Source organism: Triticum urartu, chromosome 2A (genome assembly GCF_056163025.1).
Source record: "Triticum urartu cultivar PI428250 chromosome 2A, HENAU_Tu73, whole genome shotgun sequence".
Taxonomy (NCBI): Eukaryota; Viridiplantae; Streptophyta; class Magnoliopsida; order Poales; family Poaceae; genus Triticum; species Triticum urartu.
This window is the reverse complement of record NC_141874.1, coordinates 250,859,314-250,882,470: the sequence shown is the minus strand read 5'-3', so window position 1 is coordinate 250,882,470 and position 23,157 is coordinate 250,859,314. Positions and strand designations below refer to the sequence as shown.

Genomic DNA, 23,157 nt, shown 5'->3' with positions numbered 1-23,157 from the left:
TCAAGACTCTTCTTTTTACATTTTAGTGATCCAAGATCACATTGAGTCCATAGGAAAAGCCAATACTATCAAGGAGGGATGAGGTGTTGCTTAATGAGCCTCTTGCTTCATGTGCTTAGTGATATGCTCCAAAACCCTCAACTACTTTCCCATATCCACATATGACCTAAACCCTAAGCCAAACTCGGTCCTACCGATTCTTTCTATCCGGCGCCACCGAGTTTCACTTGTCATAAGCCACTGCCAAACCCTAGCAATTCGGTTCTACCGATAGGGATCTCGGTCTCACCGAGATGGGATTGCAAACTCTCTGTTTCCTTTTCATAACTTTTCGGTCTCACCGAAAAAGCGAATCGGTCCCACCGAGATTGCAATGTAAATTCAGTGTTTCCTTTTTGTAACTTTTCGGTCTCACCGAAAGAGCAAATCGGTCCCACCGAGTTTGCCTGACCAACTCTCTGGTTAGCTAATTACCAAATTTGGTCTCACCGAGTTTGTGTAATTGGTCTCACCGAGATTACGTTATGCCCAAACCCTAACCATATCGGTCCTACCGAGTTGCATGTCAGTCCCACCAAAAATCTCTAATGGTCACTAGGTTTACATTTTCGGTCCGACCGAGTTTGTTGATTCGGTCCCACCGAGATTGGAAAACTGTGTGTAACGGTTGGATTTTGTGTGGAGGCTATATATACCCCTCCATCTTCCTCTTCATTCGTGGAGAGAGCCATCAGAACACATACACAATTCCAACTCATATGTTCTGAGAGAGAACCACCTACTCATGTGTTGAGACCAAGATATTCCATTCCTACCATATGAATCTTGATCTCTAGCCTTCCCCAAGTTGCTTTCCACTCAAATCTTCTTTCCACAAAATCCAAATCCTATGAGAGAGAGTTGAGTGTTGGGGAGACTATCATTTGAAGCACAAGAGCAAGGAGTTCATTACCTACACACCATTTGTTACTTCTTGGAGAGTGGTGTCTCCTAGATTGGCTAGGTGTTACTTGGGAGCCTCCGACAAGATTGTGGAGTTGAACCAAGGAGTTTGTAAGGGCAAGGAGATCGCCTACTTCGTGAAGGTCTACCGCTAGTGAGGCAAGTCCTTTGTGGGCGATGGCCATGGTGGGATAGACAAGGTTGCTTCTTCGTGGACCCTTTGTGGGTGGTTGCTTCTTCGTGGACCCTTCGTGGGTGGAGCCCTCCGTGGACTCACGCAACCGTTACCCTTTGTGGGTGGAGCCCTCCATGGACTCGCGCAACCGTTACCCTTCGTGGGTTGAAGTCTCCATCAACGTGGATGTAGGATAGCACCACCTATCCGAACCACGGGAAAAACATCCGTGTCTCCAATTGCGTTTGAACTCTCCAAACCCTTTCCCTTACATTCTTGCAAGTTGCATGCTTTACATTCCGCTGCTCATATACTCTTTGCATGCTTGCTTGATATGTATTGTGTATGTTGAAATTCTGCCTAAAACTCCACTTAAACCCAAAAAGCTTAAAAATTGCAACTTTAGCATTAAGTGTCTAATCACCCCCCTCTAGACACATCTAATTCAAGGTCCTACAAGTGGTATCAGAGCTTTGGTCTCCATTGCCTTTGTTTAATCATCATTGGAGGAAGATGGATGTGTCTACTTTAGGGAGTCTTAGACATAGAGTGCCTATTCTTGATGGAGAGTATTTTGATGAGTGGAAAAATGAGATGCTTGTAATTTTCAATCAATATCATTTGAACAAGTATATTGCTAGCCCTTGTGCACCTCATATTGATCCTTTGCATCCTACCCTAGATGAAGATATTGACATGATTCGCAATCTTAGAACTATTGAGCTCATCATTAGAGGATTGCCCAAAAATTTGATTGCTAGTTTGCCTACTCTTAATTGTGCCAATACTATATGGAAATTTCTTGAGGAACGATTTCCCGATCATTCCTTGAAAACTTTGGATGAAATTCTCCATAAATCTATTGCCTTGAGTAAGATGAACTCTAGTGATCCTAGCTTTGGTAATTGTCTATTTGAACTTACCAATCTTAAGCATGCTAAAGGAGATGTTGGAATCATTAGTGATATCATATTCGAAGCTATAAGAATTCATAAAAGTGACCACTTTGATGATCATTTACTAATGAATTACCCTCTCTAGGAAATGATGAGTCACAAGATCATGATGAACATGGATACTATGATGATGATGATGATGATAGTGACTTCGATCTTGATGATGCAATGAGACATTTTGGTCTTATGGCAAATCTTCGGGGATATGAGTCAGGAGGAAAGGAATGGGTTCTTGATAGTGGATGTACTGATCATATGACCGGAGATGAAGAGATGTTCCGTGAGCTTGCTGAAAATGACGGCCCTCGAAAATATGTCACCTTTGGTGATAATTCAAAGGGTAAAGTGGTTGGCCTTGGTAAGGTGGCCATCTCACATGATAGTTCCATTCAAAATGTCATGCTCGTTGAATCTCTTGGCTACAACTTACTTTCAGTATCTAGACTTGCTGATTTCGGTTTGAATGTCCTATTTACTGAGGTAGATTGCCAAGTATTTCGTCGAGACAATCATAAAATGGTCTTTATGGGTATGCGTAGAGGTGATCTTTACATTGTTGGTTTCTCTAAAAAGGCACAACTTAAAACTTGCTTTGGTGCTAAATCCTCAAAAGGTTGGTTGTGGCATAGACGACTAGGTCACGTTGGCATGAGAAACCTTGACAAGCTTATTAAAGGAAATCATATCCTTGGAGTTAACGATGTCATATTTGATAAGGATAGACTTTGCAGTGCTTGTCAAGCAGGTAAACAGGTTGGAGGAAGGCATCCCGTGAAGAACATCATGACCACAAGGAGGCCACTCGAGCTACTTCACATGGATCTTTTTGGTCCCAACGCCTACAAGAGTCTCGGTGGAAATTCTTTTGGTCTAGTTATAGTTGATGTTTTTTCAAGATTTACGTGGGGGTTCTTTCTTAATGACAAGTCGCAGGTCCAGAAGATCTTCAGAAACTTCGCTAGGAAGGCCCAAAATCAGTTTGACGTGAAGATCAAGAAGGTTCGGAGTGACATCGGAATGGAGTTCAAGAACGCAAATGTGGACACCTTTCTTGACGAAGAAGGGATTTCACACGAGTTCTCGGCTACGTACACACCTCAACAAAATGGAGTTGTTGAGAGGAAGAACCGGATGCTCATCGAAATGGCAAGAACGATGCTTGATGAATACAAGACGCCGAAGCACTTTTGGGCAGAAGCGGTTGAGACAGCTTGTCACGCAACAAATCGCTTATATCTTCACAAGCTACTCGGCAAGACGGCATACGAGCTTCTCACCGGTAACAAACCCCAAGTTGGATACTTTCGAGTATTCAGCTCAAAGTGCTACATTCTTGATAAGCATCGTCGTTCAAAGTTTGCTCCTAAATCTCATGAAGGATTTCTACTTGGTTATGGCTCAAACTCTCACACTTACCGTGTCTACAACATTTCACCCGAAAGGTTGAAGAGACGGTAGATGTGAAGTTTGATGAATCTAATGGCTCGCAAGTAGAGCAATTGCCAATTGATGTAGGAGACAAAGACCCTTCAGAAGCAATTCAAGACTTGTCCATTGGCAAAATTCGTCCAACAGAGGTAAAGGAGAGTACTTCATCTGTTCAAGTGGAAGCTTCTACTTTACGACAAGGTGAACCAAGAATCGACACGGAAGCATCCACAAGTGGGACACACCAAGATGAAGAAAACGAGGAAATACATCAAGGCGAACATCAACAACCTCTTTCTCCACCACGACAAGAGAATGACAACTACAACAATGAAGAAGGCCAAGAAGAAGAACAAGATGAAGAAGATGTTCAACGAAGACCCAAGCAAAAGCTCTCACGAGTTCGAGCAAGAATTGCCAAAGATCATCCCGTCGAGCAAATCCTCAATGATATACAAACCGGGAGAATCACTCGCTCAAAAACTCGTCTAGCTAACTTTTGTGAAAACTATTCATTCATCTCTAGCATTGAACCTATGAAGGTTGAAGAAGCATTGGAAGATCCGGATTGGATAAACGCTATGCATGAAGAGCTACACAATTTTGAGAGAAACCAAGTTTGGACATTGGTTGAGAAGCTCGATAACAACCACAACATCATTGGTACCAAATGGGTGTTTCGCAACAAGCAAGATGAAGATGGACAAGTGGTTCGCAACAAAGCACGTCTCGTCGCCCAAGGGTACACACAAGTCGAAGGTATGGACTATGGTGAGACATATGCTCCTGTTGCTAGACTTGAGTCCATTCGCATCTTACTTGCCTATGCTAATCACCATAATATCACCTTGTACCAAATGGACATTAAAAGTGCTTTTCGAAATGGTGAAATAGAGGAGGAAGTTTATGTCAAACAACCCCCCGGCTTTATCAATCCTAAGAAACCAAATCATGTTTACAAACTTCACAAAGCTCTTTATGGTCTTAAACAAGCTCCTAGAGCATGGTATAAATGCTTGACCAAGTTCCTTACTACAAGTGGTTTTGAAATTGGTAAAATTGATTCTACTCTTTTTACTAAAAGGGTTAATGGAGAACTATTTGTATGCCAAATTTATGTTGATGATATCATATTTGGTTCAACTAACCCTCTCTTTAGTGAAAAGTTTGGAAAGCTAATGTCAGAGAAGTTTGAGATGTCTATGATGAGTGAACTCAAATTCTTTCTCGGTTTGCAAATCAAGCAAACTAAGGAAGGCACATTTGTCTCTCAAACAAAGTACACCAAGGACTTATTCAAGAAGTTCAATATGCAAGAATGGAAAGGTATGTCTACACCCATGCCTACCAGTGGACATAATGATTTGACCAAAGATGGTGAACCGGTTGATCAAAAGGTTTATCGCTCTATGATTGGTTCATTGTTATACCTATGTGCTTCACGTCCCGATATTATGCTAAGTGTGTGCATGTGTGCACGATATCAAGCTGCTCCTAAAGAATGTCATCTTAAGGCTGTGAAAAGGATAGTGAGATATTTAATCCATACACCAAATTTTGGCATTTGGTATCCTAAGAGATCTTCTTTTGATCTTGTTGGCTATTTCGACTGGGATTATGCCGGAGACAAGATTGATAGAAAGTCCACTTCGGGTACTTGTCAATTTCTTGGTAGATCTCTTGTGTCTTGCTCTTCCAAGAAACAAAACTCGGTATCCTTATGCACCGCCGAAGCGGAATACATTGCCGTTGGTTCATGTTGTGCTCAATTACTTTGGATGACCCAAACTCTTAAAGATTATGGGATCTATGTGAAACATGTTCCACTACTTTGTGACAATGAAAGTGCTATCAAAATTGGTCATAATCCTGTACAACATTCTTGAACTAAGCATATTGAAGTTCGTCATCATTTCATTCGAGATCATGTTGCTAAGGGTGACATTAATCTTAAGCATGTTCGCACCGATAAGCAATTAGCGGATATATTTACTAAACCACTTGATGAGAAAGTGTTTTGCAGGTTGAGAGGAGAATTGAACATCATTGATGCTTCGAACTTGGAGTAGAAACTCCATTGGATACATGCAAGACATGAGCTTATGACTAATCCATGATATATCTCTTATGATAACTATCTTATGTCTTGGATATATTTGCACCTTGCATGTTGTCTAACCCATGTAGGTGCTTGGTTGAATCTAATTCCATGAGATTGCGACTCACTCATATCTTGAGCAATCTCTACATCACCAAGACTCTACACAATGGTGGTTGAAGACAAGGAAGCACAAAACCATTCAAACTTATCCTTTGACAAACTCTATGTTGAGCTTCATGATTGTCATTTTTGGATACACAAGTGCTCTTCCTTGCAAGAACTAACCCATGTAGGTAGATGAACTCAAACTCCAAGTGGTGCTCCCAACTCTTGATGAGCTACATCAACCTTAAGCACCCACACAAGTTCAACTACATGACCAAGAACCACACCACCACCCAAGGTATGTTATTCCATCTTAGAGAAGCTTTACTCCAAGACATGAGTCAAAGCAACTCAACAAGATGTGAATACATCAAGATGCTTAAACGAAAAATGGTAACCCCATTTTGAGCTTAAACGATGAGTATGACCTATGATCAAGTGTCCTCACTTGACTCCTAAGTCAATATACTCTAACATAGGTGACTATGTCACCGCCCAATTCTAGATGAAGTTCTCTTGTGTTCTTTTCTGAGTTATTGCATTTGTCCCTTGCATATTTGTTTCTTTCTTTTTCAAACAAAAAAAACTTCATCTAGAAACTTTCACTATTTTCTTTTTGATTTTTGTTCTACATATTTCTGCATCAAATTCCTTGCAAATCTTTCAGCTAATTCATTGCAAATCTTTGTGAGATCTTACTTGACTAGTGAGCTGAGGTGACAAGAGTTTTCTCTGTGATGAACTCGGTTTCACCGAATTGTCATTTTCGGTCCAACCGAATCCCTTCGGTACCACCGAAACATGCCACTCGGTGCCATCGATTTCGCAACAGGAAAACCAGTTTGCCACATATTCTATATTTCTTCTGATCCAGCTCCACTCAATGAATCTTGTCCTCTACAAGCATCACAGTCTTATTCACTGCTTTGTGTTGAATCTCGAGGACCAAACCTATTCGACGGATTCCAGGAAAAACCTTCTTGGAAATTGATGTCAAAGGGGGAGAGAGAGATCACATCAAAGCTTATCATCAGGGAGAGAGAGATCACATCAAAAGCTTATCACCTACAAAGGAGAAAGTACTAAGGGGGAGAGAATACTCAAGGATCCCAGATGCTTGATGTTCAAGAGGAGAGATGCCACATGTCTTTTTGGGGGAAAGACATGTTCATATGTACCCATTTGAATTAAGTTCTATTCATATCTTTCAGCTCTGATTCAGGGGGAGCAAGACACCTAAGGGAAAGAAATCAGTCAAATTCATTGCATATCTTTATTCTTGGGGACATGTTGAATCCAATGTGGTACCTTGTACTCACTCTCTACATGTCATCCCAGTCTTGGCATTCTTGTGTTTTCTTTTGTTTGCTCTGGCTAGTGGATGTACCTGTGTTATCTAACTTTGTTTGTGCAGGTTCATTCCATCCTAAGCCAACTCAAGACCACAAGGTAAGTATATGCATCAAAATCATGAGTATGAGGAGTTCTTGCCTATGTACATACTGTTTGCAAGAAGGACTCATGAGCATGAAGGTATTTTCCTTGATAATCTTTTGCTCTGATGCATATGGCGAAGATACATGTAACACATTGCCTACTCTGTCATGGTTATGCTCTCACATGCCTCTATATTTCATATTTACATGAGTGCATACATGTAGGCGGAGCCTATGCTTGTTACATGGCCTTCCAAAGCTTTACTTGCCGTTCTTTATATCTTTATCTAAAGCTTTGATGTATGTTGCCATCAATTACCAAAAAGGGGGAGATTGAAAGCACAAGTGCTCCCTAGGTGGTTTTGGTAATTGATGACAACATATCTCCTGTGGACTAATGTTTCTATCTAGTATGTTTCAGATAAGTTCAACAATGGAGTGGCATGGACTAAAGGTTGCGGGAACTCCTTCAAGATGCTAAGGACAAAGGATTGGCTAAATCTTCAAGCTCAAGACTCTTCATTTTACATTTTAGTGATCCAAGATCACATTGAGTCCATAGGAAAAGCCAATACTATCAAGGAGGGATGAGGTGTTGCTTAATGAGCCTCTTGCTTCATGTGCTTAGTGATATGCTCCAAAACCCTCAACTACTTTCCCATATCCACATATGACCTAAACCCTAAGCCAAACTCGGTCCTACCGATTCTTTCTATCCGGCGCCACCGAGTTTCACTTGTCATAAGCCACTGCCAAACCCTAGCAATTCGGTTCTACCGATAGGGATCTCGGTCTCACCGAGATGGGATTGCAAACTCTCTGTTTCCTTTTCGTAACTTTTCGGTCTCACCGAAAAAGCGAATCGGTCCCACCGAGATTGCAATGTAAATTCAGTGTTTCCTTTTTGTAACTTTTCGGTCTCACCGAAAGAGCAAATCGGTCCCACCGAGTTTGCCTGACCAACTCTCTGGTTAGCTAATTATCAAATTTGGTCTCACCGAGTTTGTGTAATCGGTCTCACCGAGATTACGTTATGCCCAAACCCTAACCATATCGGTCCTACTGAGTTGCATGTCAATCCCACCGAAAATCTCTAACGGTCACTAGGTTTACATTTTCGGTCCGACCGAGTTTGTTGATTCGGTCCCACCGAGATTGGAAAACTGTGTGTAACGGTTGGATTTTGTGTGGAGGCTATATATACCCCTCCACCTCCTCTTCATTCGTGGAGAGAGCCATCAGAACACATACACAATTCCAACTCATATGTTCTGAGAGAGAACCACCTACTCATGTGTTGAGACCAAGATATTCCATTCCTACCATATGAATCTTGATCTCTGGCCTTCCCCAAGTTGCTTTCCACTCAAATCTTCTTTCCACAAAATCCAAATCCTATGAGAGAGAGTTGAGTGTTGGGGAGACTATCATTTGAAGCACAAGAGCAAGGAGTTCATTACCTACACACCATTTGTTACTTCTTGGAGAGTGGTGTCTCCTAGATTGGCTAGGTGTTACTTGGGAGCCTCCGACAAGATTGTGGAGTTGAACCAAGGAGTTTGTAAGGGCAAGGAGATCGCCTACTTCGTGAAGGTCTACCGCTAGTGAGGCAAGTCCTTTGTGGGCGATGGCCATGGTGGGATAGACAAGGTTGCTTCTTCGTGGACCCTTTGTGGGTGGTTGCTTCTTCGTGGACCCTTCGTGGGTGGAGCTCTCCGTGGACTCGTGCAACCGTTACCCTTCGTGGGTTGAAGTCTCCATCAATGTGGATGTAGGATAGCACCACCTATCCGAACCACGGGAAAAACATCCGTGTCTCCAATTGCGTTTGAACTCTCCAAACCCTTTCCCTTACATTCTTGCAAGTTGCATGCTTTACATTCCGCTGCTCATATACTCTTTGCATGCTTGCTTGATATGTATTGTGTATGTTGAAATTCTGCGTAAAACTCCACTGAAACCCAAAAAGCGTAAAAATTGCAACTTTAGCATTAAGTGTCTAATCACCCCCCCTCTAGACACATCTACTTCAAGGTCCTACATTAGGGCATAGCACTGCAGGGAGTACCAGTACTGTGATCACTCAAGCAAGTTGTCTGGCATCGACATGACCCTACGCTGCTAGTATTTGTCTCGTAAGTCAAGCAGCATGCTGTAGTCATCATCACCTGTCCACTTCCCGCAGCACATATTCGCTTCTCCATCTTTGTCCGCACATAATCTCGTCCAATGTTCCATCCCCACTAAGGCGCCTCCCCCCTCGTCCGAAGCCCAAGCACTAACAATGGCAGAACCGAGCAGCGTCCGCCGAAAGAGTGGCTGGAATTCGCTCCCCATAGAGGTAATCAAGCTCATTGTTTCACGTGTGGACAATCTCAGTACCATGCCGCTCGCCGTGTGCTCGTCGGGGCTGTACCGTTTACTCAAAGCCCTCAGGCCAGAGCTTTTTAAGCCAGCTCCTTGCTTGCTGATGCCACCCGATCTTCAGAAACGGCGTGTCACGTAGCATAACGATCATAGGGTGGCGAGCATCAACCCCCTTGAATGCGATCCGATCCCCGTCAGCCTCAACTACATTAACGGTATGTACTGGGTCGGCATGAACACGTCTTGGATGGTGCTCGTCGACGGTCGCGGTAGCTGGATGCTCATGGAGGTCTACACCCGGCGATTGATCCCCCTTCCTTCGATTAACACTGCACTACTTTGGCACCGCGGCCCAGAATACTCGGAATCTTACAGTAGCCAACATGATACCAAGTTTGATTTTCTCAAGGTTGTAATCTGCCAAGTGCCCACAAGATCTGCGAATTATAAATACTTCAGGCTAATTGCGTTCTTCTACCGCGGTCTCGCCTATCTGACAGGTCACTACTGTAAGTGGATAAATCTGCACGTCCATCGCAGGATCATACATCCTCCATGGTTCTCTGATGCAATTGAACACAAGGCGAAGGGCTTCATTTACGCTGTCGACTCCTTCTATGGCTGGACGTATTGCTGGCCTACTCCAGTCATCGCTACAAACGGCTATTACAGCAGTATGTTACTTTCCTATGATATCATGATGGCTTGCTTATATTATTGTCAACATTTGCTCAAAAAATATTCATGCTCATAACATGCTGTTCTTAAGATTAACTAAACCAAGAGCCCTTTTTTATTTGGCTCCAACTTGATATGATGTTGTAGGCCGCCTGGTGTCCCTACCCTTCCTAATCCCAGAACCTTTCAAAGAAAAGCGGCATGGCAGTTGCAGGTGGTTCCTGGCTCGATCAGACGACGACAAAAGATTGATGATTGTTCGCATGTACCGGACGTGTTGTTTTGCGGAATACAATCACAGTCACTACAAGGTCTTTGAGCAGGATCCCAGCTTCTCTGGGCCTTCAGGAATTTTTGACTGGAGGCTGGTAGGTAGCCTTGGTACACGCTCTCTGTTTGTCGGACTGAATTATTCGATTAACTAGGAGATAACCGACGGCAAGGATCATGATGGCAACACGGCTTCATTCATCAGGCAAAACTGTGTGTACATAGCATACCTTGCGTCTCTGCATGCACCATACCCTGATATGTGCCGCCACGCTCTGCAGCGCAAAGTAGGAGAGAGGGTCTCAATTATCAGACTTCGACCTGCTGGCTAGAGTTTCCCCCGTCAGGCACCCATCTGTTTCAAGCCGTCAGCCAATCTCCACAGCTTAATAAATAGTAACGTCTAACTGAGCCAGTTAGTTAGATGCGTACACTTGGTGTAGTAGGAACTTTATTTAGTTTGATGCATACACTTGTTCTTTTTTGGTTGCCCTTTTGTAATGATGGATGATGTTTGGTTTGGAAGAGAGAGCTGTGTCTTCACTCTTCTGGTCTGCTTACTGCTTCTGTTGCACCCCCAGACCTGGTTGCTGCTGCTGCTGTTTTCAATGTACAATCAGTAGTATATTTCGTCTGTTGGTTGAATAAATGCGTTGTTAGAACGACAAACACAATGTTTTGGAAGTCGTTGCACGGTTCAATCCTTTAGTGCCCCGTACCGTACGTAGCGCATACTATTTATCGTACGGAACACATTTTTTTTAAACTCGGAACACATTTTCCACTTGTTGATAACATGCAGCCCACTGATGAAGGCCCAATAGAGAAGCCCATAATTAACTGGATGGGAGGCTCTCACATGAATCCGACCCAGGTACATGCTCATGGTCCCCTAAACATAAATAAATAAATAAATAAATAAAGCTAAATGCTCATGCACGAGTTCTTTGGGAAAATAGCTAGCCCAATATTTCTTTTTGAAGAATACCCAAGCAAGGCCTATTTGTTTTCTCCGAATTACTGGGCTGCAAATCTTTCAAGACGAGGAGGGATGCATTCCGGCCTGGCTTAAGAGTATGGTCAATGTCTGTTAAAAGTAATATCAAAAGGGGTTGAAAATTCCAAAAAATTTATAGCAAATGGGATATAAGTTTCTTTTTTTGTTTTTGTTCTTCACTGATATCTTATACGTATTTCATTGGATTTAACATGACATAGCGCTAATTTACTTTTAAATTTGTTTTACTATGGCTATTAATTTTTGAATTAAGAATATTTCGTTCCCCAACAAAAATTTGTGAATTTTCAAAATTTCCCACATATTTAGTTAATTTTTTGACCCTGGTACTGACCAGAAAATGGCCAGCAATTCTAAAAATGGAAAACGGGCTGCAATAAATTCCATATGAATTAGAAAATGAGTAAAAAATATAAAAATAATAGTAAATGGGCTGTACACGCCACGGATTTCTAGTAATCTTGATCTAAATATAGTTGACATTAGTTGGCATTAGTTGGCATCTTGTAGTCGACAAGTTGGCATCTTTTATAGTTGACATCACTGGTCAATTTTTTGTGCAGACAGCAGTTGCTGGAGGAGCTGTCGCATCTTCCGCAGCAGATGCTGAGGTATGTGGGTTTTTTGTGTGTGCTTATGAGCTATTGAATAGTTCCTTGCAAACCTTTTTTTAGTTGCTGTTATCTTGTTGCAATATCATTTCTTATTGTTGCACATCCGCTAGAACTTTTTGTAGTTGCCAGGTCCTGTATTTTTTCTTAGTTTTTTTTAGGGTTGCACACTGGTAGTCTTCAGTTGTCCTCATGAGCTTTATTAGTTGCATAAATACACCATATTAGTTGGCATGATCCATTTTATGAATATATAGCTTATTCCAATACTGATCCAAATGATGATTGCTAGTTTTTTTTCATTCTTGTTTTTCTGTTTGTGTTTAATGTTTCCTTAATGTTTTTATTTTCTCATCAATAGGCCAGCGGTGAAGGAGTTGAGGTGGCTACAGGGGAAGATGTGGAGTGACCTTCACAAGCGGGTAGGATAAGGGCATCACCAGCGCGGTTTGCAAATTTCAACGCCTCTCTAACCCCACCACAGAAGTTAGAGCTAGTTTCGAGGTTGTTCGGGGGGGGGGGGGGCTATTGAACTTATCAGACACACTTCCAGCGGACCTCACTAAGTTCTGGTGCAGTCCTACCAGCCACAGACCTCTGAAATGGTTTTCCCAGGAAGGGGAAGGATCTATGTCGATGTTGACAGTGTTCAGAGGGTATTTGATCTCCCAAACAGGGGTCAAAAACTCATATATTTAGTTGACAAGGATGCCACTAGGAGATTCAGACAGGCTTTCAACATAACTGGAAATTCTCATCCCTAGATCACTACATGGCTCAAGATGATTCAGGATATGGCTGGAATAACGGATGACACATTCTTTATGGCCTGGCTTGCGGTTGCCTTTAGCACTTTTCTAGCACCAACCATGGCCTTGAAGCTCAGCCCAAAGTGCTACGGACTTGTGCTAGATCATCAAATGCTCAAGAACACAAACATCTGCCTCTTTGTAGCAGAACACATTAATGAAGCTTTCCGGAACATGGACCAGGAGAAGCAAGCTGTCTGCTGCTGCTTGTATCACTTGATGGTTAGTGAAAACGACCACTTCCATCTGTTATTGTTCTTTTGTGCAGTTATAGTTTGCTGAAATACTCATAATAATAACTGAACTTGGCTTTTCTTTTGTTGGGTCTGGTGCAGATACATACCTTGATGCGCTCGTACATGACATCCCAGTAAGCAACTGCGCGATACGATCGAATGCATGGGATAGTACTCTAATTGCCAAGGTGATCAAGAAGGATATTATCTCTCCTGGTGTGTTCGGCAAATTACAAGTGAGTTCTCTTTGTTTTTTCCAACAATGTCTTCTTTTTATGTTCTTTTGATGTCTGGTCACTTTTTTGGAAATTGCACAAAAAATTGTCATCAGTTGGCACAACAATGCATGTAGTTGCACAGCTTCTAGCTTTAAGTTTGGCATCTGCACACAAGTTCATTTTAAATTGGCACACCATCTTTTTAAGTTGCACAGTTTTACTAATTTTATTGCACAGATGTGTGGCATCAGTTGGTAGAAATTTTTTTCTAGGTGCCATGTGGGTTGCATAGTTTTTGTGTCTTTGTTCAGTTGCATATATGTATAGTCGAATTGTCTACCCCAGTATCTTGTTGTAGTTGCACAGGTTATAATGTTTGGTTTCGTTCAACACACAAATCTGTTTTGATAACCTTGTTCTTTTCTTTTTCTCTTTTTTTACATCAGCTTAAAGAGGAGTATAGAGGCACGGAGCAGACACCACTGTTTGGTGGAATTTTGCAAGCTGAAGCATTCGTGACATCCAAGTTACCAATAACCTACAATCCGGATGTTAGTGTTTTGTATACAGAAATTTGTACCACTTACCAACATTTCTTTTGGCTGGGATGTATGTTCAGTTGCACATGTATAACTTTTGTAGTTGCGAGAATATAGGATTCAATTGGCTGCGATGTATGTTCAGTTGCACATATAAGCTTCTGTAGTTGCACATGTTCTTTCGACAGTCAAAGTGTTCGTTTGCAACCATTGACATCAAGTTGGCAGAATGCACGTTTTTAGTTTGTGCCACAGTGCATGCGTAGTTGGCTATAATCATGTTTTTAGTTGGAGAGAAAGTGTGTCTTAGTCGGTTTTTGCTTATCACATCATTGTCAGTTACAGACATTTTACTTTTTAATTTTTTTTCTATCTGAATCAGTACTGAATCTTTTTTTGTGTTGATGCAGAAAAAGGCAAAGATTGCAAAAGTGGTCAATGACCTGTGGAAGGTTGTAACTGAACAGGTTGGCACCTTCATTGAGGCAGTTGCCAAGATCGATGACAAGGAACCGGATATTGATCCTTACATACAGCAGCCATCAATGGGAACCGAGCCGTCACGCCGTGCTCCAAAAAGAAAGAGACGGGGGTCAACTATACAAGAAGAAGAGTTAGTTGAGGAGGAGTCGAAAGAAGATGAGGAAATGGAAGCAGCGATAGATGTTGACGATGATGAGGACACAGATGCGGATGAATCAGAGGAGGAGTACAAGGAGGAGGATGACAAAGAAGAAGATGCAGAGGAGGAGGAGGAGGAGGAGGAGGAAAAAGAATAAGAGGACAAAGGAGAGGACGAGGACAAGGAAGAAGATAGTGAGGCAGAGGAGGAGGAAGAAGAAGATGAGGCCAAAGAGGGGGACGGGGACAAAGGTGCAGCAGTTGATGGCAATGAGAGGGGAGAAGACAAAGGTGCAGCAGTTGATGGCAGTGAGAGGGAAGAAGACAACGATGAAGAAGACGAGGATGGTTATGGTGATGATAAAGGGGGATCCAATGGAGGCAGCGACATCAGCGATGATGATGATGACAACGCCCCTGGTTTTGGTGGTACAGGCGGCAACACATCCAGGAGGACTAGCACTTCTGCCATCCCTGCCAGCAGCAGCAATTCATTGAGTAGCAGGAGCACACTACAGATGTTGATTGACAAAACTTGCTGGAAAGACAAGGATTTGCTGAAGTCAAAGAAAAATGATGAAGCAGAGTCTCAGGGTAGCATTGATATGTTCAAGCTCTGCAACTTGAAGCCAGCTTTGCCAACCACCTTTCCTGTGCCATATTTTAGCGACAAAGATATGTGTGAGAAGATCAACTTTCCATTGACAAGAGTCTGTTCTTATCAAGTGATGCTGAAAAGAATCAAATTGACATGGAGGAAGCAGGAAAGGGTCTTGATTGGGTTCATTCGAAGGAAAAATACAAGGAATATTTGAAGCAGCTTCCAGACCTAAGCTCCAGCAAGAGCAAGGTAGCATCCATGGCAAACCCTCACGTGGTCCAGAAGCATAAAGCAGTTTCAATGAAGAAGAATCTGCAGCTGCCTCAAACCAAGGAGAAGATGGTGAGTGCAGATGCTGAAGTAAATATGGTCAAGGAAGTTGTGCTTCAAACTGATATGCCAACTGTAGTGAGCAGAGAGCCAACCACCATCACAGGAGTTCAACAGATCAAGGGGAAGATTCCCCTTTCAACAGTCCCAGCAAAACCACCTAAGCAGCAAAAGATTGTCAAGTTTGCCAGGGGCACAAAGGGGCAACATGCCACAAAAGGTTCGGGGTTTATAGACGAGAGAGAACCGCGTGCCGCAGCCATTGATGCAGGGGTGTCAAGTTCTGCTAGGTTGCTGCCAACTTAGACTAGAAATATGCCAACTACAGATACCAGTGTGCCAACTAATATGTCAGTTAGCAGCGTGGTCACAATCAAAACCACCACAGCTGCTCAGGAAGGCACCACTGCAACTGCAAGCCCCAAGGTGCCTACTCATAAAGATGCTTCAATGCCAAAACAAAAGGAGGTGATCCAACTACCAAAGTGTCGTCCCCAAGAGCTAGCACACAGCAGCCAAGCAAGCCTACATCACCAAGAGCTAACTTTCAGTAACCATTAACACAAGAGGAGGTGTTCAACATTATAAGTAGGTGCAAGCCTCCAAGGCCGCCAACTACAACACTATTGCGAACCAAGTCAGTGAATGATGCACTCGTGTTTGTGCCGCAAGGAGATGCCCTGGTCCTTGAACCCATACGAAGATCAAATTCTTATCATGGTGACGGGTTCTGCGATGCACCATCTTTCGACCCGGCATAGATGGTGATGCTCCAGCACCTGCTCCAGCAGCAGAAACAATGGAAGCCAGTGTGATTTGCATTGATGAGTGTGAGTTGGACCCAGCAGCTGTGAATGAAGGATGTGCTGCTATTGATGCTGGCAAGGCAATAGCTCAAGAGCTAGATGTTGGATCGCCAGAGAATTGCCACACCCCGATATGCGTAGAACCAGAAGTTGGCATGAGCAGTTCTTCGGGACCACCTCTTGCACGAAGACAGAGGAGGGTAAGAAGGCCCACAGCAGCTCAAAGGTCTCCATTCATTGACTACAACAAGAAGAAGACGTTCAACTCCAATGAGGCAGTGAACAAGCTTTACGCTGCCCTCTTGTATTGGGTCAGGCATCACCCAGGAGCAAATGATGAAGCTACCAGGCAAACTAACTCCCCACATCCTACATACATATCTTTTTCAGTTGCACAGGACCAGCCACTTAGTTGCACAGAAAGCATAGCATGTTGCACAGAACATGGCTTTTAGTTGCACACTGTTCTATTTCAATTTCATGTACATTTTTTTTGCTGCTATGACCCTTCGGGCTAACTTGTCTTTTTATTTCTTTCAAAAAAAATCAGCCCTGAGATAGTCAGGTTTGGTGCTTTCTACATTTCTTTAAAGGAGTTAGTTGATTCGATGAAGCCGGTTCAATGGCTGTCAAAAATTGTTATTGAGATTGGAATCTTACACATCATGGATAACTTACCAAAAGGGTCAAAGAAGGTCATTATGCCACTGAGGTTTTCTATAAGTTTTTCCAAAACCTTCTTTGCCCTCATCTTTATTCTGTAGTACTTTTTTGTTGACCAATTGAGGGAGGCCTTTCATCTACTAAGGAGTTTGAGGAATGCTTTTATAATCTCTGCAGATGAATTTACAGCAAGGGATCCACAACGTGAATGAGATAAACAAGAAGTTTGATTACAAGAACCGTCTCGACAAGAAAGACTTGGTGAGTGTTGTGCCCACATGATCCATCTCTTTTAGTTGGCACCCACAACATGTTCAGTTGCACATGACACATCTGTTAGTTGGCAAATACTTGTTGCAACCTATTTTTAACTTGACCAAGTCTTTTACTGTTTTTCTTAGCTACAACCTGTATCTATGTCTGAAATCATTCACGCTTGCAGGTCATGCTGCCAGTGCTCGAGTGCACTGATGTAACTGATAAGGACGGAGGGAGGCATTATTGGGTCTTCAGTGTCAACTTGAGGGACAGACGCTTCGAAGTTCTTGATTCAAACAGGAAGTTGGACAACATTGAGCTGATGAACACTGCCTCTACCATCGCGGGGGCAGTACACCAGCTATGGAGGAAGCATTACAAAAAGTTCAGCATCGAGCACTTCCAGATTATAGACATTGGCGTACCAAAGCAGCTCGGCAAGTAAGACATTAAGAATGGCATTATTCTCAATTTATCACCATCAATTTTTAGTTTTTACAATTTTTCTACTTGTGCAATCTTTAGTTTTTCAAGACACAGAACTAGTCTGCAATCTGTTTATCATTTTTATGAGTTTCTAATGGATTATCTAGCCAGTTGCAGAGTGGCACATAAGTAGTTGCACACTGGCACATAAGTAGTTGCACAGTGGCACATAAGCAGTTGCATAGTAGAACATAAGCAGTTACACAGAGTGCATTATCTTTATTGATTTTAATTTTATGTGACAAATTTTCTTTTTTGCCCATTGCACTAATGAGTGTCGGCTGTTCGCACTGCTTAACGCCACCGAGTGGAACGGTAGCCAACTACCCAACTACGAACCTAAGGAAGTACTCAACATCAGGAAGAAGCTGGCATATGATTGGGTCACCAGCGTGCACAACACTGCCCCATGGAGGAAGTTGCTGAGATACGACAAGGACTAGGTCAGTACTGTTTTTCTTTCTCTACTCCATGGAGGAAGTTGCTAGTTTGCACAATTTTTAAGCAGATTTTGTTGTTGCACACTAGTAGTAATTCCGTTTGCAACTCAATATCATCACTTTTGTTGATACATTAGGAGCATTGGACATACAATTGCTCAACAACTAAACATTTAACCAGTTGCCATGGTTAGCCCATCCACTGTGGCACAAATAGCAACCTTTTTTTTAAACAGTGCATGAACTAATTCAAGGAGCATAAATTAGATACAGAGAAATCATAGATGTTGAATGTGTCCACTTGGTCCCAACATTGCTCAAAAAACATCATTCTTTTCCTTTTTTGTCCCAAAGTTAGAAACGATGAAACAGAATCACAGTAGCCTGAGTGGACACACACCAGCAGTGTGCTCTGTAGATTGGCACTGGCTACATTTGTTTTTCTACTTTGGGTGTAGCTCCAGCACCGATTTGTACCGTCGACTCTTTGCCCTACCCTTTGTAGTAGACCTTGGAGGATCCCTGGGCACAAAATCATCAAAAGCTTGTGCAGGGGATGCAGCCTCCAACGGGGCAGTAGGACCATCACGATCACCTGTGTAATAATCATATAAAAAGTTTAGTATTTTTTTGTTGTGCAACCAGTACTGATGTTCTTTGCAACCACACAGCCCATGATGTGCAACTAACTAGTTGCTGTGTGCAAGTTAAGTTGAAAAAAACACCTATAGTAGCTTGGCCCGTCATGGTACTTGGATTGTAATCGCCTATGGGCAGAACAGGAAAAACAAGTTAGATCTTTAGCTTGATCCTCAAACTAACACAACGCACACAACTAGGCAGCATGTTCTGTGCAACTAGGCACTATGATATGTGCAACTAAAGTCACACACCCTAGTTTTGTTGGGAGTTGGGGAAGGTATTTACCTGGGTGATGAGCCCCCTGAGTCCTGCCTGTAGGTCCATTGGGAGTAGCACGCAGGGCACTGCTAGTTGGGCCAGGCAGGGGAGGAGGTCTTTGAGGGTTGGCATCACCTATAGCCAGAACAGGACAAACAAGTTAGTTGTGTTATATTTGATGCTCGAACTAACACATCATGCGCAACTAGGTAGCCTGTTCTGTGCAACTGGGCACCATGATGTGTGCAACTGGAGTTATAGACCTAGTTTGATGGGGAGTTGGGCAGGTAATTACCTGGACGATGAGCCCCCTGAGTGCTGCCTGTAGGGCCATTGGGAGGAGCACGCGGGGGAGGAGGTGGCGGAGGATGCAGTGTACAGCCAGGAGGTTGAGGAGGTCCTTGAGGGTTGGCATCACCTATATCCAGAACAGGAAAAACAAGTTAGTTGTGTTATCTTGATGCTCAAACTAACACAGCATGTGCAACTAGGCAGCCTGTTCTATGCAATTGGGCACCATGATGTGTGCAACTGGGCACAATGATGTGCGCAAATGAAGTCACACACCTAGTTATATCAGGAGTTGGGGCAGGTAATTACCTATATGATGAGCTCCCTGAGTGCTGCATGGAGGTGGAGGAGGTCCTCCAGGGTTGCCATCATCTGATGGCCCCGTGGCAGCAGTTGGTTTTTTCTTTTTCTTGGACTTGTTCAGGTGGTCGATCTCGGTACGTGTTGCGCGCATATGCTTGTATACAATAGCTTGTGCTGGATCAGAACCACTCGCAAACTTTGCTAGTTTCCAAAAATCATATATCATGTTCCTCTCCCTTATCTGCTTCTTTGATTGAGGAGGCATTTCATCCGGTTGCTCATAACCAGTCCCTGGCGCACTAGGTACAGCAGTAGGTGTCCACCGTCTTAGCAGGTACCTTTCTGGTATGACATCAACTCCAATATGGGTGAACACCTTGAGGATGTGGCAATAGATGATGTTGTCCTTGTCCATTTTACAACACTCACACAAATAGGAACCCTCCTCCACCCTTGCCTTCACCAAGTAGTTTCGGGAACCATATTTGGCAGCAAATTCCTGGTTTGGTCTGAGCTCAAATATATCAGCACCAACTTGGAATGCATTATAACGTCCAATCAGCTCAAACTCTTCTCTGAACTTGCGGTAAAGGTCCCTAGTGTAGGTTTTGTAAGCTTGCTTCTCTATTGGGAAGTTGGACCACAACTCGATCTCAAGGTGTTCTGTCCTGTAATCATTGCAGCCTTCCTTTGCAAGGATGTGGTTCTGGATTTTTTTCATATTGCTTGACGAAGTTCAACATTGAGTTGTGTGGGTTTGCATATCTTTTTAGGACGGCGTTGAACTCCTCACTACGCTGTGTAGACTGTAGGAAGGGGAACAACCTGTGTTTGAAGTAGCACGGCACCCAAGTTGACCTGTATTCATACAACTTCTCAAAATGCATGTGTGTCATAGCCTCGTACGTCATCATTAACCCAACCCAATTCTGATCAAACTCGTCTATAGTGAAGCTGAAGTCAACACACTTGTTGAAATCATCAGAGAGTCCTGGATTCCGGCACAGCAGCCAACCAACTTTTTCCTGAGCCTTTTTCATGATGTGCCATCGACAACGGCGGTGCACGGTGGTTGGAAAGATGCTCTGTATTGACTGCCTCATTGCACCATCCTAATCGGTGATGAAGTTGTCAGGAGGTTTGCCATCCATAGCCCCTAGGAATGCTCCAAAGACCCAATCAAAGCTCGATGCCAACTCGTACCTCACAAACGCGCGACCCAGCATGAAAGATTGGCCATGCTGGTTTTATTCATATGAAGGGCGCGAACAGCATATTGTACATGTTGGTCATGTAGGTGGTGTCAAATGATATGCAATCGTGGTACGCCTCCGCATAAGCTTTTCGAGCTAAGCCATCCACCCAAAATATGTTGACAACTCTGTCCTCTCCATCATATTTCACCTTATAGAAGAAGTCTGGATCGGTTTTTTTATATATCCTTGAAGTGCGCAATTGTCTCAATCAGATCACCCTCCTTTGTGTCATCTCTATGGAAACTTGTACACAGATTTGTTATTGCCTTTGGTCCGAATGGCACCATCGTCTCAGATCCATAGAACTCTTCCATTACATGCATCATACGTCATGCATAATACAAAAAGAAACAATATACATTTTATTAATCGTACGAATGCACATATCCAGCTGCACAATAATACGATATGAGTTGGCACGGAAGATAGTTGCAGGAAATTGACAACCAGCTGCCCCTTTTAAAAAACACTTTCATTTTGCACACAGGACATTATGTAGGCGCACAATGAAGGTGATCTAGCTGCACAGATACATTATGTAGTTGCACCGTGAAGGTAATCTAGTGGCACACTTAAGGCATTTTAGTTGCACACCAGTAACATAACAGTTGCACACTGGACTGCCTAGAGGGAAACTTAAATCTGTAAGGGATATAGAAACACACCTGTAGTCAAGTTGCAGTTATACAAGATGCGCAAAAACTCCTTTTCATCAGGAGAGATCCTTGGTGGGATCTCAAGTATTTGGACAATGAAGGTTTGTTCACAAGCGGATGATTGTGGTCATGAACAAAATATGTCACCTCCCATCGCCCATCCATTAGCTTCACCAACATTTTCGCTTTGCATTGAGTCTGCTTTATTGTCTGGCATTTTCGTTTCTTCTTTTTCTTACTAGCACCAGCCTCCTCTTCATCAAAGATTGGAGGTTCATCTTCCATTTCCTCATCAGTGTCAACAGGTCTTGGATCTGGTATAGGGTCCATGATAGGAGGAGCCTCAGCTCCACCATCATCAGCTTTTGGCTTCTTATACTTGTTGCAGCAAAACTGTTGTTTTACCAATACATGGCCTGTCTGCCCAGAGGTGTTCATTTTGACAGAGAAACCCATCCGTAAGGCGTAGCTATTGTAGTGATCCTTAGCAATTTGAAGGGTGTCAAACCTCATGCCAACATAGGGTTCCATTGGTTGAGAACCAGCCTCATCTTCTCCTTCTTCTCCGTGCACAGTACCGTCAACAGCGCCAGCACCCAGCTCAGTCCTGGTTGGACCAGGAACATTTGCCGCGGTGCCCGTGTCATCAAGAGTATGACTTTCTGACTACAAAGACACCACTACAGGGACAACATGGGTTGATGACTGCCCTGCCACATTGTCATGTCCCATAGGGTTAGGCCCATGACTTGTCTACGTGTAGTAAACAGAGCGCCCGTTTTCTGTCAAATTCCCTTGCGGTATGCTGGGTTGTTGCTGATCCATATCACGAGGAAGCTCATTTAGATCAGGAGGCAACTCATTGAGATCAAGCATTTTTTCCCTTTTCAGGCTGCTGCCACACATGCACTGCATATACAGAACACGGAAGTGATGTGAAGTTTTAATCATCAAAGAGTGTTTGAAACAACCTAAAAACATAGTAAATTGGTAGTTGCACACCATTTTATGACAATCTTAGTTCAAAAAGCAACATCTCTATAGCAGAATCTTTTATTTATAACAAGTATGCATTTTTTTGTTTGCACAACCTTGTTATGTTAGTTGCACAGTTTGTAGTAAATAGTTGGCAAGAACATGACTTTTTTTTACTATAGAGTTTCTCTGACTTTTTCCTCTTTTTGTTCCAATGATCTGCAGATTTTCTGTTGGCAAGCAGCTGATCTAGATTTTTCTGCACATAATTTGGACATAATTTGATGCCACAATTGAGACGGTGAAATCCAGGTGAAAGGAGAAAGAAGAATTGGATGACAGATTATAGATATATGTTTTTCATCGCTGTTTCTGTTTCTACTTCTAGTATATTGAACAAATATTTTACACTATAGCTTTGTAGTAGGTTTGGCACCAGAATATATGTGTGGGACAAGATTATATGCGCGACTACTTTAATATTTGGTTTGTGGTTTCGTTTGCTATGTACAAAAGTTTCTTGTGTTTTTGCTGTCGTACTACAAATTTTTGGTTTTGGCTATAATAGATGTCTCAGTTGGCCAGGATGCATTTTTTCAGTTGGCCAGCATGCATGTTCAGTTGGCTATAATAGATGTTCTATTTGGCGAGGATGCATATTCAGTTGGCCAGCATGCATGTT

General features: G+C 42.8%; 1 pseudogene; it reads right to left on the bottom strand.

The window, feature by feature from the left end:
- Positions 1-21,703: 21,703 nt before the first annotated feature.
- Positions 21,704-22,376, bottom strand: LOC125536445 (uncharacterized; annotated as a pseudogene).
- Between the last annotated feature and the right edge of the window lie 781 nt (positions 22,377-23,157).